The sequence below is a fragment of the Mobula hypostoma genome, chromosome 3 (assembly GCF_963921235.1).
Source record: "Mobula hypostoma chromosome 3, sMobHyp1.1, whole genome shotgun sequence".
Taxonomy (NCBI): Eukaryota; Metazoa; Chordata; class Chondrichthyes; order Myliobatiformes; family Myliobatidae; genus Mobula; species Mobula hypostoma.
In genome coordinates, this window is record NC_086099.1 from 70,409,156 (window position 1) to 70,423,088 (window position 13,933).

General features: G+C 41.7%; 1 protein-coding gene across 3 annotated transcripts in view; it reads right to left on the minus strand.

Annotated features, from left to right (window-relative positions):
* The window catches only part of LOC134344077 (kelch-like protein 5), a 147,987-nt gene extending 138,337 nt beyond the window's left edge, over positions 1–9,650 (minus strand). For all 3 annotated transcript variants that reach the window (XM_063043295.1, XM_063043294.1, XM_063043293.1), the window contains exon 1: positions 9,511–9,650. The gene's annotated coding sequence lies outside the window, so the exon portion shown is untranslated. The remainder of the gene's footprint in view (positions 1–9,510) is intronic.
* Between the last annotated feature and the right edge of the window lie 4,283 nt (positions 9,651–13,933).

Consider the following 13,933-nt stretch of genomic DNA (forward strand, 5'->3'; position numbering starts at 1 on the left):
GAGTTAGGCCTAATTTTTCATGTGCCTACAAGTACCCTGAAACTACATCTTTAACAATCAATTCTGACATCTTCCCAACTACTGAGGTCAGTTTAACTGGCCTATATTTCTTTTCTTCTGCCTCCCTTCCTTCTCGAAGAATGGAGTGGCATTTGCAATTTTCCAGTCTTGTGGAAACATGCCAGAGACTAGCGAGTCTTGAATGATCATTACTAATGCGTCCACGATCTCTTCAGCTGCCTCTTTTAGAATGCTGGGGCGTAGTCCATCAGGTCCAAGTGACTTATTTACCTTCAGACCTTCCAGTTTCACAAGCACCATCTCCCTAGTAATAGCAACTGCACTCACTTCTGCCCCTTAACATATAGATCTAACATATAGAGGGGCTTTGAGGAAAGAGAAGCAGAATAAATGGTGTAAAGGCAGTAAGGGCTGAAATGTGTGTACCTCAGTGCAAGAAGCATCAGGAACAAAGGTGATGAACTGAGAGCTTGGATACATACATGGAATTATGATGGAGTGGCCATTACAGAGACTTGGCTGGCACCAGGGCAGGAAAGAATTCTCAATATTCCTTGGATTTCAGTGCTTTAAAAGGGATAGAGAGGGCAGAAAAAGGGGAGGACGGGTGGCATTACTGGTCAGGGATACTATTACAGCTACAGAAAGGGTGGGTAATGTAGCAGGATCCTCTTTTGAGTCAGTATGGGTGGAAGTCAGGAACAGGAAGGGAGCAGTTACTCCACTGGGGGTATTCTATAGGCCCCCTGGTAGCAGCAGAGATACAGAGGAGCAGACTGGGAGGCAGATTTTGCAAAGGTGCAAAAATAACAGGGTTGTTATCATGGGTGACTTTAACTTCCCTAATATTGATTGGCACCTGATTAGTTCCAAGGGTTCAGATGGGGCAGAGTTTGTTAAGTGTGTCCAGGACGGATTCCTGTCACAATATGTGGACAGGCCGACTAGGGGGAATGCCATACTAGATCTAGTACTAGATAATGAACCGGGTCAGGTCACAGATCTCTCAGTGGGTGAGCATCGGGGGACAGTGACCACTGCTCCCTGGCCTTTAGCATTATCATGGAAAAGGATAGAATCAGAGAGGACAGAAAAACTTTTAATTAGGGAAGGGCAAATTATGAGGCTATAAGGCTAGAACTTGCAGGTGATTAGGACCGATTAGAGATAAAGGTGGGAAGATGTGCCTGGAGGCTGTGGAAATGAGCGAGGTCCTCAATGAATACTTCTCTTCGGTATTCACCAATGAGAGGGAACTTGATGATGGTGAGGACAATATGAGTGAGGTTGATGTTCTGGAGCATGTTGATATTAAGGGAGAGGAGGTGTTGGGAGTTGTTAAAATACATTAGGACGGATAAGTCCCCGGGGCCTGACGAAATATTCCCCAGCTGCTCCACGAGGCGAGGGAAGAGATTGCTGAGCCTCTGGCTAGGATCTTTATGTCCTCGTTGTCCATGGGAATGGTACCGGAGGATTGGAGGGAGGCGAATGTTGTCCCCTTGTTCAAAAAAGGTAGTAGGGATAGTCTGGGTAATTATAGACCAGTGAGTCTTACGTCTGTGGTGGGAAAGCAGTTGGAAAAGATTCTTAGAGATAGGATCTCTGGGCATTTAGAGAATCATGGTCTGATCAGGGATAGTCAGCATGGCTTTGTGAAGGGCAGATCGTGTCTAACAAGCCTGATAGAGTTCTTTGAGGTGGTGACCAGGCATATAGATGAGGGTAGTGCAGTGGATGTGATCTATATGGATTTTAGTAAGGCATGTGACAAGGTTCCACATGGTAGGCTTATTCAGAAAGTCAGAAGGCATGGGATCCAGGGAAGTTTGGCCAGTTGGATTCAGAATTGGCTTGCCTGCAGAAGGCAGAGGGTCGTGGTGGAGGGAGTACATTCAGATTGGAGGATTGTGACTAGTGGTGTCCCACAAGGATCTGTTCTGGGACCTCTACTTTTCGTGATTTTTATTAACGACCTGGATGTGGGGGTAGAAGGGTGGGTTGGCAAGTTTGCAGATGACACAAAGGTTGGTGGTAGATAGTGTAGAGGATTGTCAAAGATTGCAGAGAGACATTGATAGGATGCAGAAGTGGGCTGAGAAGTGGCAGATGGAGTTCAACCCTGAGAAGTGTGAGGTGATACAGTTTGGAAGGACAAACTCCAAGGCAGAGTAAGTACAAAGTAAATGGCAGGATACTTGGTAGTGTGGAGGACCAGAGGGATCTGGGGGTACATATCCACAGATCCCTGAAAGTTGCCTCACAGGTGGATAGGGTAGCTAAGAAAGCTTATGGGGTGTTAGCTTTCATAAGTCGAGGGATAGAGTTAAGAGTCGTGATGTAATGATGCAGCTCTATAAAACTCTGGTTAGGCCACACTTGGAGTACTGTGTCCAGTTCTGGTCACTTCACTATAGGAAGGATGTGGAAGCATTGGAAAGGGTACAGAGGAGATTTACCAGGATGCTGCCTGGTTTAGAGAGTATGCATTATGATCAGAGATTAAGGGAGCTAGGGCTTTACTCTTTGGAGAGAAGGAGGATGAGAGAAGACATGATAGAGGTGTACAAGATAATAAGAGGAATAGATAGAGTGGATAGCCAGCGCCTCTTCTCCAGGGCACCACTGCTCAATACAAGAGGACATGGCTTTAAGGTAAGGGGTGGGAAGTTCAAGGGGAATATTAGAGGAAGATTTCTTACTTGCCTGAGTCAGTGGTGGAGGCAGATACACTAGTGAAGTTTAAGAGACTACTAGACAGGTATATGGAGGAATTTAAGGTGGGGGCTTATATGGGAGGCAGGGTTTGAGGGTTGGCACAACATTGTGGGCCGAAGGGCCTGTACTGTGCTGTACTATTCTATGTTCTATGTTAACACTCTCAAACTTCTGGCATACCATAGTATCTTCCACAGTGAAGACAGATGCAAAATACTTATTTAGTTTGTCCACAATTTCCTTGTCCCTTGTTTCTATTTCTCTAGTGTCATTTCCCGGTGGTCCAATATCTACTCTCGCCTCTTTTTTATTCTTTATATATCTAAAATAATTTTTGGTATCATTTTTTATATTACTGCCTAGCTACCTTCATATTTCATCTTTTCTCCCCTTATGGTTTTATTTAATAGTCGTCCATTGATTTTAAACATTTCCCAATCCACTAACTGCCCACTATTTTTCCCTCTATTATATGCCCTTTCTTGTGCTTTTATGTTGGCTTTGACTTCCCTTGTCAGCCACAGTTGTGTCATCCTGCCTTTAGAATACTTCTTTTTCTTTGGGGTGTCTCCATCCTGCGCCTTCCAAATTGCTCCCAGAAACTCCAGCCATTGCTGCCCTGCTGTCATCCCCGCTACTGTCCCCTTCCAATTAACTTTGGCCATCTCCTCTCTCATGCCACTGTAATTCCATTTACTCCACTGTAATAATGATGCATCTGACTTTAGCTTCTCCCTCTCAAATTGCATGGTGAATTTTAGCATATTATGATCACTGCTTCCTAAGGGGACTAACATGTTATGATTACTGTTTCCTAAGGATTCCTTTACCTTAAGCTCACTAATTATATCCAGTTCATTACACAACACCCAATCCAGACTAGGACTTCATTCATTGGAGCATAGGAGAAAGAGGGGAGAGAATTCCTGCCACACAGATGCTGCTTGACCTGCCAAGTTCCTCCAGAGAATGGTTATTTATTTTTATTGTAACTTATAGTAAAGTCTTATTTCTTGCACTGTACTGCTGCTGCAAAACAATGAATTTCACAATATATGTCAATGATATTGATCCTGATTCTAATTCTGTGTATTTTAATAATGTTTTGCAGTACAAAGAACATTTTAGTAGTCTGCTATAGAATAACTTCATTTTCCATTTATAATATGTTAAATTGGCACAAGAGAAAACAACCTGTCACTGTTTACATTATTTACCTGATTATCATATCAAATCATGTTTTAACCTGTTTAAAACTAGTTGAGAAAAACTAACCTTGAATCTCATAGAAAGCAAATATAATAAATTAGAAAAATAGTCCAGAGGTAGGTATTTACAACTTTCAAGAGTGGACCAAAAAAATTAAGCACACTCAAGAATCTTTAAAATAAGAATTATGAATAGAAATCACCAAAAGTACATTTTCATAAAGAAACATTAAATATAAAACCAAAGTGGCAATTGCAGTGTATAAGGCATTGATTAAGACATTGTGGAATCGCGTGTGTAGTTGTCAAAATAATAAAGCCTAGAAAATAGCACAAAAAGGATGCAATTATGAATAAAGACAAACTGAAGGTATATCCAAATAAACACAGAAATTTAAGGATTTAATAAATTCTGTACTAATATTAGCTTATTAAGCTGAAGCAAAATCAGTTATGGAATTTGAGGGAAGACCTTAATGCAAATAAATGTAAAGTATTGCACTTTGGAATAAGATAGGCTAAATATTTATTCTAGAATGATTAGCAAAGGCATCCATTAACAAAAAAAACTATAAAATTCTTAGCAACCAAGCATTATCAAGCTTCTGACAAAGCTAATGATCTCTCATTTTAAGATCTCTTGAAAATATTAAACCAACACTTTCAATTATTACAATTATTACAAAAATTACTGTGGTTGTCACATTGAATAGTCATAAACATCTTAACTTCAAAAAAACTGATTGGACAAAATGAGTGACAGGTAATGAGAATAGGCAGGTTTTCAATGTATCCTTTCAGCAATTAATATTACTGAATAATTCCAGTTTGTTGTGGATGTTCTCGATAGTGGAAATTGTTATGTATTCATGTATATTTTGACCCTTATGGGGTTGCTATCAAGCTTCCCTGTATGTTATGTACTAAATGTACTGTGAGAGGGAATTCTGGGTAGGTGACTTACAAGTAAGTTAAACAACAGTATATTAGTTCCTCACCTCTCTGTCTCTCATGTGCATTACTCACAGTTACCCGGCTTCCTAGTACCACAAACATAACAACTAGTGGTGAGGTGACAAGTCCCCATGCGATATTTATTGTTTTGTTCTCTTTGGAAAGAAAAGTCCATGTGCAACACAGCTGTGTAATGTGGGTGAGTGAAAATACGAGAAAACGGCCGCAGAAAGTGTGGTGAGGGGAGAGGGAGATAAATTAAAAAAGGAGGTGGAGGGAGCGAGAGGCGGAGTGAGGTGCAGGGGGAGAGAGGGGGAGACAGACAGATGAGACTAATTAACTTTTCTGGAACACAATTGTGTTTGAAAACGGTAAAATGGTGACGATGTTTGGCGATATGGGGCCGTATGATGAAATGACAGTACAATGGAGTTCATAAACTGAAAGATTTGAATATTTTGCACCGGCAAATCAAATTTCAGATGATATTTATGTTCCAACTTTTCTGACTGTGATGGGTATAAAATCATTTATTATGTAGTCTAGTGTAACCTAAGCCTGGTAATAAGCCGTATGAGGACAAACTGTAGTTAAAAGTCTTATAGGACCACTATTCACCTAAACCTTTGATCATTGCTAAGTGGTTTAGATTTTATATAAAAACAAATCAAGAGGAAGGCGAGTCTATTTCAGTTTGTGGCAATACTGAAGTAATTGTCTGAACACTGAAATTTTGGACAGTCACTGATTGACATGTTACATGATAGACTTGTAACATCAGTGAGGCAGTTCAAAAATGTTTGCTTTCAGAAAATAGACTATTACAGAAGGCAATTGAGATTAGTACATCTATGGAGACGGCAGCTAAAGAAGCACAGCTATCATCTTCCCAAAATCATAAAGTTCCTACTGATTTTAAGAATAAGATACCTATTAGCAATCAATGTTACCTTTGGGGCCAAATTGGGCATTCAGCAACAGAATGATGGTACAGGTCGACCTTCACTAATTCGACGACCTGTAACCCAGTTACTTCAATAATCCGGCACTGATTATGCTTAACATGATCCTTCTGTAATTCGGCATTTTCACTAATCCAGCACTCCTCAGGTCCCAATGGTGCCGGATTAGTGAAGGTCAACCTGTATAAGGATTTAGACTGCTGAAGCTGTGGCAAAAAAAGGACATATTGAACACACCTATAAAAGTAAAAGACACTGTCAACCAAAAATACTGTCATATAGAAAAATAACTTCTTTTGGGGAAAAAAAAGAAACGTGAACGAGATGGAGTAATATGAGGATGGAATGAGTGACTCTCACTCTGTGGTTGAAAAAGCTTTGCATGTTGGAATGAGTGACTCTCACTCTGTGGTTGAAAAAGCTTTGCTTGTTTTATCTGTTTTAGGAAAGAGAGATGGCTATTGTGTGAACCTGTGGTTGAATGGGGCATGTGGACATGGGTGCTGCATTATCGTTGGTGTCAGAGAGAGCTTACAAAGAGAATTGCAACATCTCACCCCAGAAGGAGCAAGGTTGACTTTACAAAATTAGACTGGTGAGGGGAGTAGTTCATGTTACAGAGGAGATTAACAAACAGAGAAGGAAACTTCTGCTGTACATTGGTAAAGACAGTTATCCAGCACTTCTGGGCTGCTCAAACTCAATTGGTACAAACTGCATTTGATTGGTTGGAGCACTGGTCTATAAGAGGTATTAAAAAACCAGGCAGTACGAAAGGAATCATTGTTAAATTGGCTGTTAAGCCCGTCACAACCTCAAATGCCTGTAGGCAAGACCTATTCCGTACACTCTCAAAACAAAGGTAGAGGCTGAATTGAAAAAACTGGTCCAGAGTAAGGTATTGGAATGTGTGTGTGCGCAAGTAATTGGGCAACTCCAGTAGTTCCTGTCCTAAAAAGGGATGAGCTTTAAGGTTTTATGGAGACTTCAAGGTACCCATTAACCTGGCTCTTATGGCTGAACAATACCCTCTTCCCCTCAGTGATGACCTTTTTGCAAGATTGACATGTGTCAACCATACTCCCAGATGCAGGTGGAGCCAGTCACAGGAACTGTAGACCAGAGTGACTCAGAAAGGAATGTTCAGGTACCGAAGGCATCCATTTGGCATTACCTTGGTTCTTGCACTTTTTAAGTGAGCAATGGACCAGAACCTCATACGGTTGATAGGGGTACGATGCTATTTGGATTATTTACTCTGGGAAAAATGAGCGTGAGCACCTACAAAACTTGGATGCCACACTACAAAGATTCAAAGAATATGGGCTAAGGGTCCAGAAGGACAAGTGTGAGATCTTTTGACCTTCAATTCAACATTTGGGCCATGTGATCAACAGCTCAGGGCCTCACAAGACATCGTCAAAGATGAAGCTAATCGTGGACGCTCCATCACTACAGAATGTAAGTCAATTAAAATCCTTCTTGGGACTACTAACATACTATGCAAAGTTTGTTCTTAACCTAGCTAGCATGCTGAAACCAATTCATGAATAAATAAATGAACACACTACTTGGCTCCATCTCCCCTGAGACAACGACTGCAGAAAATCTGCTAAAATCAAATGACACAGCCAGTGCTCCCCTATCTCCTATGCTTTCTGAGGTGCTCCAGTACCCAAACCAAGATCTATACATACTCCACTGAGAGCTAAAATGACTTTGGCATCATCCCCAGATTGTTGGTACCCTCAAAGGAACAGACAACCTCCAGATTGAATCTCTAGTGACTAACCCTCAGCACATACAGTAGAATAATCCCCAGGGTTATGTCTAATAATAGAGGCAGTTCACACTTTTTCCCTAGTTTAGAAAAAAAAATTTGTTGTTGGTTGAATTTGATGATAACTCTAGTGAAGGTTAATAATTCAGCAGCTGGTCTGTGTATGGGAAGGGTGAGAAACCTTTACAATAAGTGGGGGGAGGGATATGTTATGTATTCATGTATATTTTGACCCTTACAAGTTGCTGTTAAGCTTCCCTGTGTGTTACGTACAGAACATAATGTGAGCAGACATTCTGGGTAGATCGTTTACAAGTAAACTAAACAGCTACCTCTCTGTCTCTCATGTGTGTCATTCACAACCAGCCAGCTTCCCAGTGGCACAAACATGGTTATTTTAAAAAGTAAAAGGCTGAGTAGAGATAGGAAAAAATAACCGCGAGATTGCATTAAAGAAAATTTTAAAAATTGCTGAAGTTACTTAATATGAGGGATTTCAATGCAGAGCTGCCAACTAGCACAAACTTGGTGATTACCTTCAGGATTCAGCAAACAGCTAACAGCCTTAGTAAGAGAACTACAGTAAGATATAATTGATAAGATCTCTTTTCAGTACCAAACATTTCCTGGCAGATTATGAAGTAGGTTCATAAGTCCCTGCTTATGGACTTGCACGTATGATAAAGCCCCCCGATGTATTTCAAAGTAAGATTAATGCCAACCATCATGATCATATCTAATAAGTAGCAGGTGTCCAACTTTCAAAATCAAGACGTCAGTGTAAAAATCAAAGAACAGTCTCGCTACATAACTTGAAAAATCAGTCCTATTACCAAAAGTTGAAGCACCTTATTGACTTCAGATCAATAATGACCAAAATTAATTGAGTTTGGTAAAGAACACAAATTTAAAAAGTTGCTGTAAACTGAACCAAAAACTTAAAATGAAAATTGGAACAAAAGTAGAGCATGGATAATGGATCTGTATGCATTCCATGTAAAAATTGAGTTCACTGTGTAAGATCAAGGGTTCACAATAAACAACCCTCACAGAACACCAACATTTATATATTCTTACAACTTTTCACACATATGGAAGACCTGCAACAAAAGCAGTTGCTGCTATATGAATAACTTACCAAGAAAAAAAGTAGGAAAGATATACAAAGTTTATATTTTTGGAAATAAGATTAAAATTAACAGACTATTGCGAGTCAAAATAAATCTAGCTCAGAATTTTAAAACTAATTTTTTACAATGTTAGAAACCTGTGCAATTAATATTGATTCATATATCACCTTCAGCAAAACTTTTTTCTGTCGCCTTCCCAAAGCTTTGGATTCAAAACAAAAGGCTTGAAACCTACCTGAACCTGGTCTAAAGGCCTATTTCAAAGATCAGCGTTATACCAAAAGTTTTTTTTAACTAATTTCTTATAATGAGAAAACCAGTGCAAGGACATTGAGTCATATAGAGTCCCCGGCAAAGCTTTTTTCCCCCCTGCTTCGTTTGCAACCACCGGGGAATTCACGGAAGGTTGGTCCATGAAATCATGAACAGATATCATTATATTAATCTTGAGCGAGGGCTAGTTTTAATGGTTAGGTGGGAAATAGTGAACTCGAAGGGAACGCTCCTGTTTACACAAGAGAAAGCAGCGAAGGAAAGAGTTGGCAGTGAGTGGCGAGGATGTGACACTCCCAATTAAACAAACAGCACCGTGCGCCATAGTTTAACCTATTTTTCGGGGACCACTCTCCCTTCAGCGGGGCCCCCCAAATACCAACAACCCCATCCCTCACTTCCTTTCCCCTCCCATTCCCTCTAAAGCACCCCATCCGCGTCAGTCGTGACGTCCCACCACTCACCGCGCTGACGTCACGCTCCTCGGGACGACCGTTGAGCAGCCGCTGGGTTCCGAGACCGTTTTTTTGCGCCGCGATTGCCACAGCAAAACCGTGGCTCGATACCAGCTCGCGGCGCCTAACTTCCGCCCCTCTCTGGTGTCGACGCAACGGAATGCTCCCGCCCCCCGGCCAACTCGGTCTCGCGGCTGCGCAGTCAGCAGAGCGAGCCAGGGGAGAGAATCGCTTCGTTAGGTTTCTCAAAGCGCGCAATGTTGCAGCTGATGCAAGAAAAGTTTTAGTTTTCAAGTAGGTCAAAGCTGCTTTACTATTTCTGTTCTGTTAACCAAGACTTCTCCAATTCATTTCCAACTGTGTTTCTGTCTACACTCTTAATAAACTTGGTATTGCCTGTTTAGATGAGTCAGAATGCGCAGAAACAGGCCATTCAGCCCTCTTAGATCGCACTGGCCCTCCAGTATCTACTTAGTCTCCCCACATGCCCATCAACTCCCCACAGATTCTACCATTCCTATACATAGGGAAAATGGCCAATTAACCCATCAACCTGTATGCCTTTGGGATGTGGATGGAAACCGGTGCACATGGGGAACGTGCAACCTCCACACAGACAACACCAGAGGCTGGGATTGAACTCAGTTGCCGGAGTTGTGGGATAGCACCTCTCTTAGCTGAGTGGCTCACAAAGTTCTAGTGTCTGAAATTCTAGTGACGATATCTTAATTTGCACCTTCGTGGTCTTGCCCCTCCCCACCCCTGTAATCTCAGACATTACAATTTTATCCCTTCTTAAAATCCGACATACAACTAAATTTTAATTGCTCCAATATTGGTGGTTTCCCCTTTAGCTAAAGAAGGCACAACTTTCAAACCTCAGAAGTGCCAGGTAATGACCATTGCCAATAAGATACAGGCTAACTATCTACCTTTGACATTTGATGGCATCGGCCTCACCATGTCTCCTACTATCAATGTCGTGGTTTCAGGAGCAGCTTAAAGACTGGGCATCTGCAGTTAGTGACTCATCTCCTTCCACTTCAAAACTTTTCCATCTTTAACAAGGCACATTTCAGTAATAATTTCCACATGCTGAAATAAGCACAACCTAAACTACTGTCAAAATGCTCAACACGGATAATACAACTTGCTTGTTTGATCCCTTATCCACTACCTTAAACTTTGCTGTGTTCCATCTACAAAACATACCACACTTAATTGAGCACTTCCAAATACGTGACCTGTATCAATATGATCACAAAATAACACAAATTAATGCTAAAGTTCTTGAGCCTCTTCATCTTCATTTCTCTTAGACAATAACATATAGGAGCAGTATTAGGCCTCTCGGCTCATCGAGTCTGCTCTGCCATTCCATCCCATCATGACTGATTCATTATCCCTCTCAACTGCATTCTTCTGCATTCTCCCTGTAGCCTTTGATACCCTGACTAATCAAGGACCTATCAACCTCCACTTTAAATACTGTATACTCAATGAGTTGGCCTCCACAGCCGTACATGGCAATGAATTCCACAGATTCAGCATCCTCTGGCTAAAGAAATTCTTCCTTATCTCTGTTCGAAATGGACACCCCACTATTCTGAGGCTGTGCCCTCTGGTCCTAGACTCACCAACTATAGGAAACATCTTCTCCACTTCCACTTTATCTAGACCTTCCAATATTCAATCGGTTTCAGTTAGATCCCCCATTTTTCTAAACTTTAGCAAGTACAGGCCCAGAGCCATCAAACGCTCCTCGTACGTTAACTCTTTCATTTCCAGAATCATTCTTGGGAACTTCCCTTGGATCCTCTCCAATGTCAGCACTTCCTTTCTTAGCTAAGGCGCTAAAAACTACTCGCAACTCTAAGTGCAGTTTGATCAATGCCTTATAAAGTCTCAGCATCCCATCTTTGCTCTTATATTCTAGTCCTCTTGAAATAAACAGTAACATTGTATTTGCCTCCCTTACCACCAACTCAACCTGTAGTTTAACCTTTAGGAAATCTTGCAAGAGGACTCCAAAGTCCCTTTGACCTCTGATATTTGAATTTTCTCCCCATTTAGAAAATATATCTTTATTCCTTCTACCAAAGTGCGTAACTATGCACTTCCTTACACTATAGTCCATCTGCCGCTTCTTTGCCCATTCTTCTAACCTGTCCAAGTCCTTCTGCAGACTTTCTACTTTCTCAGCACTACGTGCCCCTCTACCTATCTTTGTATCATCTGCAAGCTTGGCCACAAAGCCATCATTTTCTTCATCCAAATTGTTGACATATCAACAACAATGGTGTCATCTGCGAACTTATAGATAATGTTTGAGCTGTTCTTAGCCAGACAATCATGGGTAGAAACATAGAAAACCTCCAGCATGATACAGACCCTTCAGACCACAATCCTGTGCCAAACATGTACTTACTTTAGAACATAGCCCTCTATTTTTCTAAGCTCCATGTACCTATCCAAAAGTCTCTTAAAAGACCCTATTGTATCCGCCTCCACCTCTGTCGCCGGCAGCCCATTCCATGCACTCACCACTCTCTGCATAAAAAACTTACCCTTGACATCTCCTCTGTACCTACTTCCAAGCACCTTAAAACTGTGCTCTCTCGTGTTAGCCATTTCAGTCCTAGGTAAAAGCTTCTGACTATCCACACAATCAGTGCTTCTCTGCATCTTATACATCTCTATCAGGTCACCTCTCATCCTCCGTCACTTCAAGGAGAAAAGGCCAAGTTCACTCAACCTATAAGACATGCTCCCCAATCCAGGCAACATCCTTGTAAATCTCCTCTGCACCCTTTCTATGATTTCCACATCCTTCCTGTAGTGAGGTGACCAGAACTGAGCACAGTACTCCAAGTGGCGTCTGACCAGAATCCTATATAGCTGTAACATTACCTCTTGGCTCTTGAACTCAATCCCACGGTTGATGAAGACCAATACACCGCGTGCCTTCTTAAACACAGAGTCAAACTGTGCAGCAGCTTTGAGTGTCCTATGGACTCAGACCCCAAGATCCCTCTGATCCTCCACACTGCCAAGAGTCTTACTATTAATACTATATTCTGCTATCATATTTGACCTACCAAAATGAACCACCTCACACTTAGCTGGGTTGAACTCCATCTGCCACATCTCGGCTTAGTTTTGCATCCTATTGATGTCCCACTGTAATCTCTGACAGCCCTCCAACCTTTGTGTCATCAGCAAATTTACTAACCCATCCTTCCACTTCCTTATCCAGGTCATTTATAAAAATCATGATGAGAAGGGGTCCCAGAACAGACCCCTGAGGCACACCACTTGTCACTGACCTCCATGCAGAATATGATCTGTCGACAACCACTCTTTGCCTTCTGTGGGCAAGCCAGTTCAATGTCCCCTTGGATCCCATGCCTCCTTACTTTCTCAATAAGCCTGCATGGGGTAGCTTATCAAATGCCTTGCTGAAATCCATTTACACTACATCTACGGCTCTATCTTCATCAATGTGTTTAGTCACGTCCTCAAAAAATTCAATCAGGCTCATAAGGCACAACCTTTGACAAAGCCATGTTGATTATTCCTAATCATATTATGCCTCCCAAAATGTTCATAAATCCTGCCTCTCAGGATCTTCCCCATCAACTTACCAACCACTGAAGTAAGACTCACTGGTCTATAATTTCCTGGGCTTTCACTACTCCCCTTCTTGAATAAAGGAACAACATCTGCAACCCTCCAATCCTCCAGAACCTCTCTTGTCCCCATTGATCATGCAAAGATCATTGCCAGAGGCTCAGCAATGTCCTCCCTCACTTCCCACAGTAGCCTCGGGTATATGTCATCCGGTCCTGGTGACTTACCCAACTTGATGGTTTCAAAAAGCTCCCGCACATCCTCTTTCTTAATGTCTATACGCTCAAGCTTTTCAGTCTGCTGCAAGTCATCACTATAATCGCCAAGGTCCTTTTCCGTAGTGAATACTGAAGCAAAGTATTCATTAAGCACCTCTGCTACCTCCTCCAGTTCCATACATACTTTTCCACTGTCACACTTGATTGGTCCTATTCTCTCACATCTTATCCTCTTGCTCTTCACATACCTTGGGGTTTTCCTTAATCCTGCTCACCAAGGCCTTCTCATGGCCTCTTCTGGCTATCCTAATTTCATTCTAAAGCTCCTTCCTGCTAGCCTTATAATTTTCCAGATCCCTAGTTTTCTGAACCTTTCATAAGCTTGTCTTTTCTTCTTGACTAGATTTTCAATTGCCTTTGTGCACCATGGTTCCTGTACCTTACCATCCTTTCCCTGTCTCATTGGAAGGTACCTATGCAGAACTCCGCGCAAATATCCCCTGAGCATTTGCCACATTTCTTCTGTACATTTCCCTGAGAATATCAGCTCCCAGTTTATGCTTCCAACTTCCTGCCTGATAGCC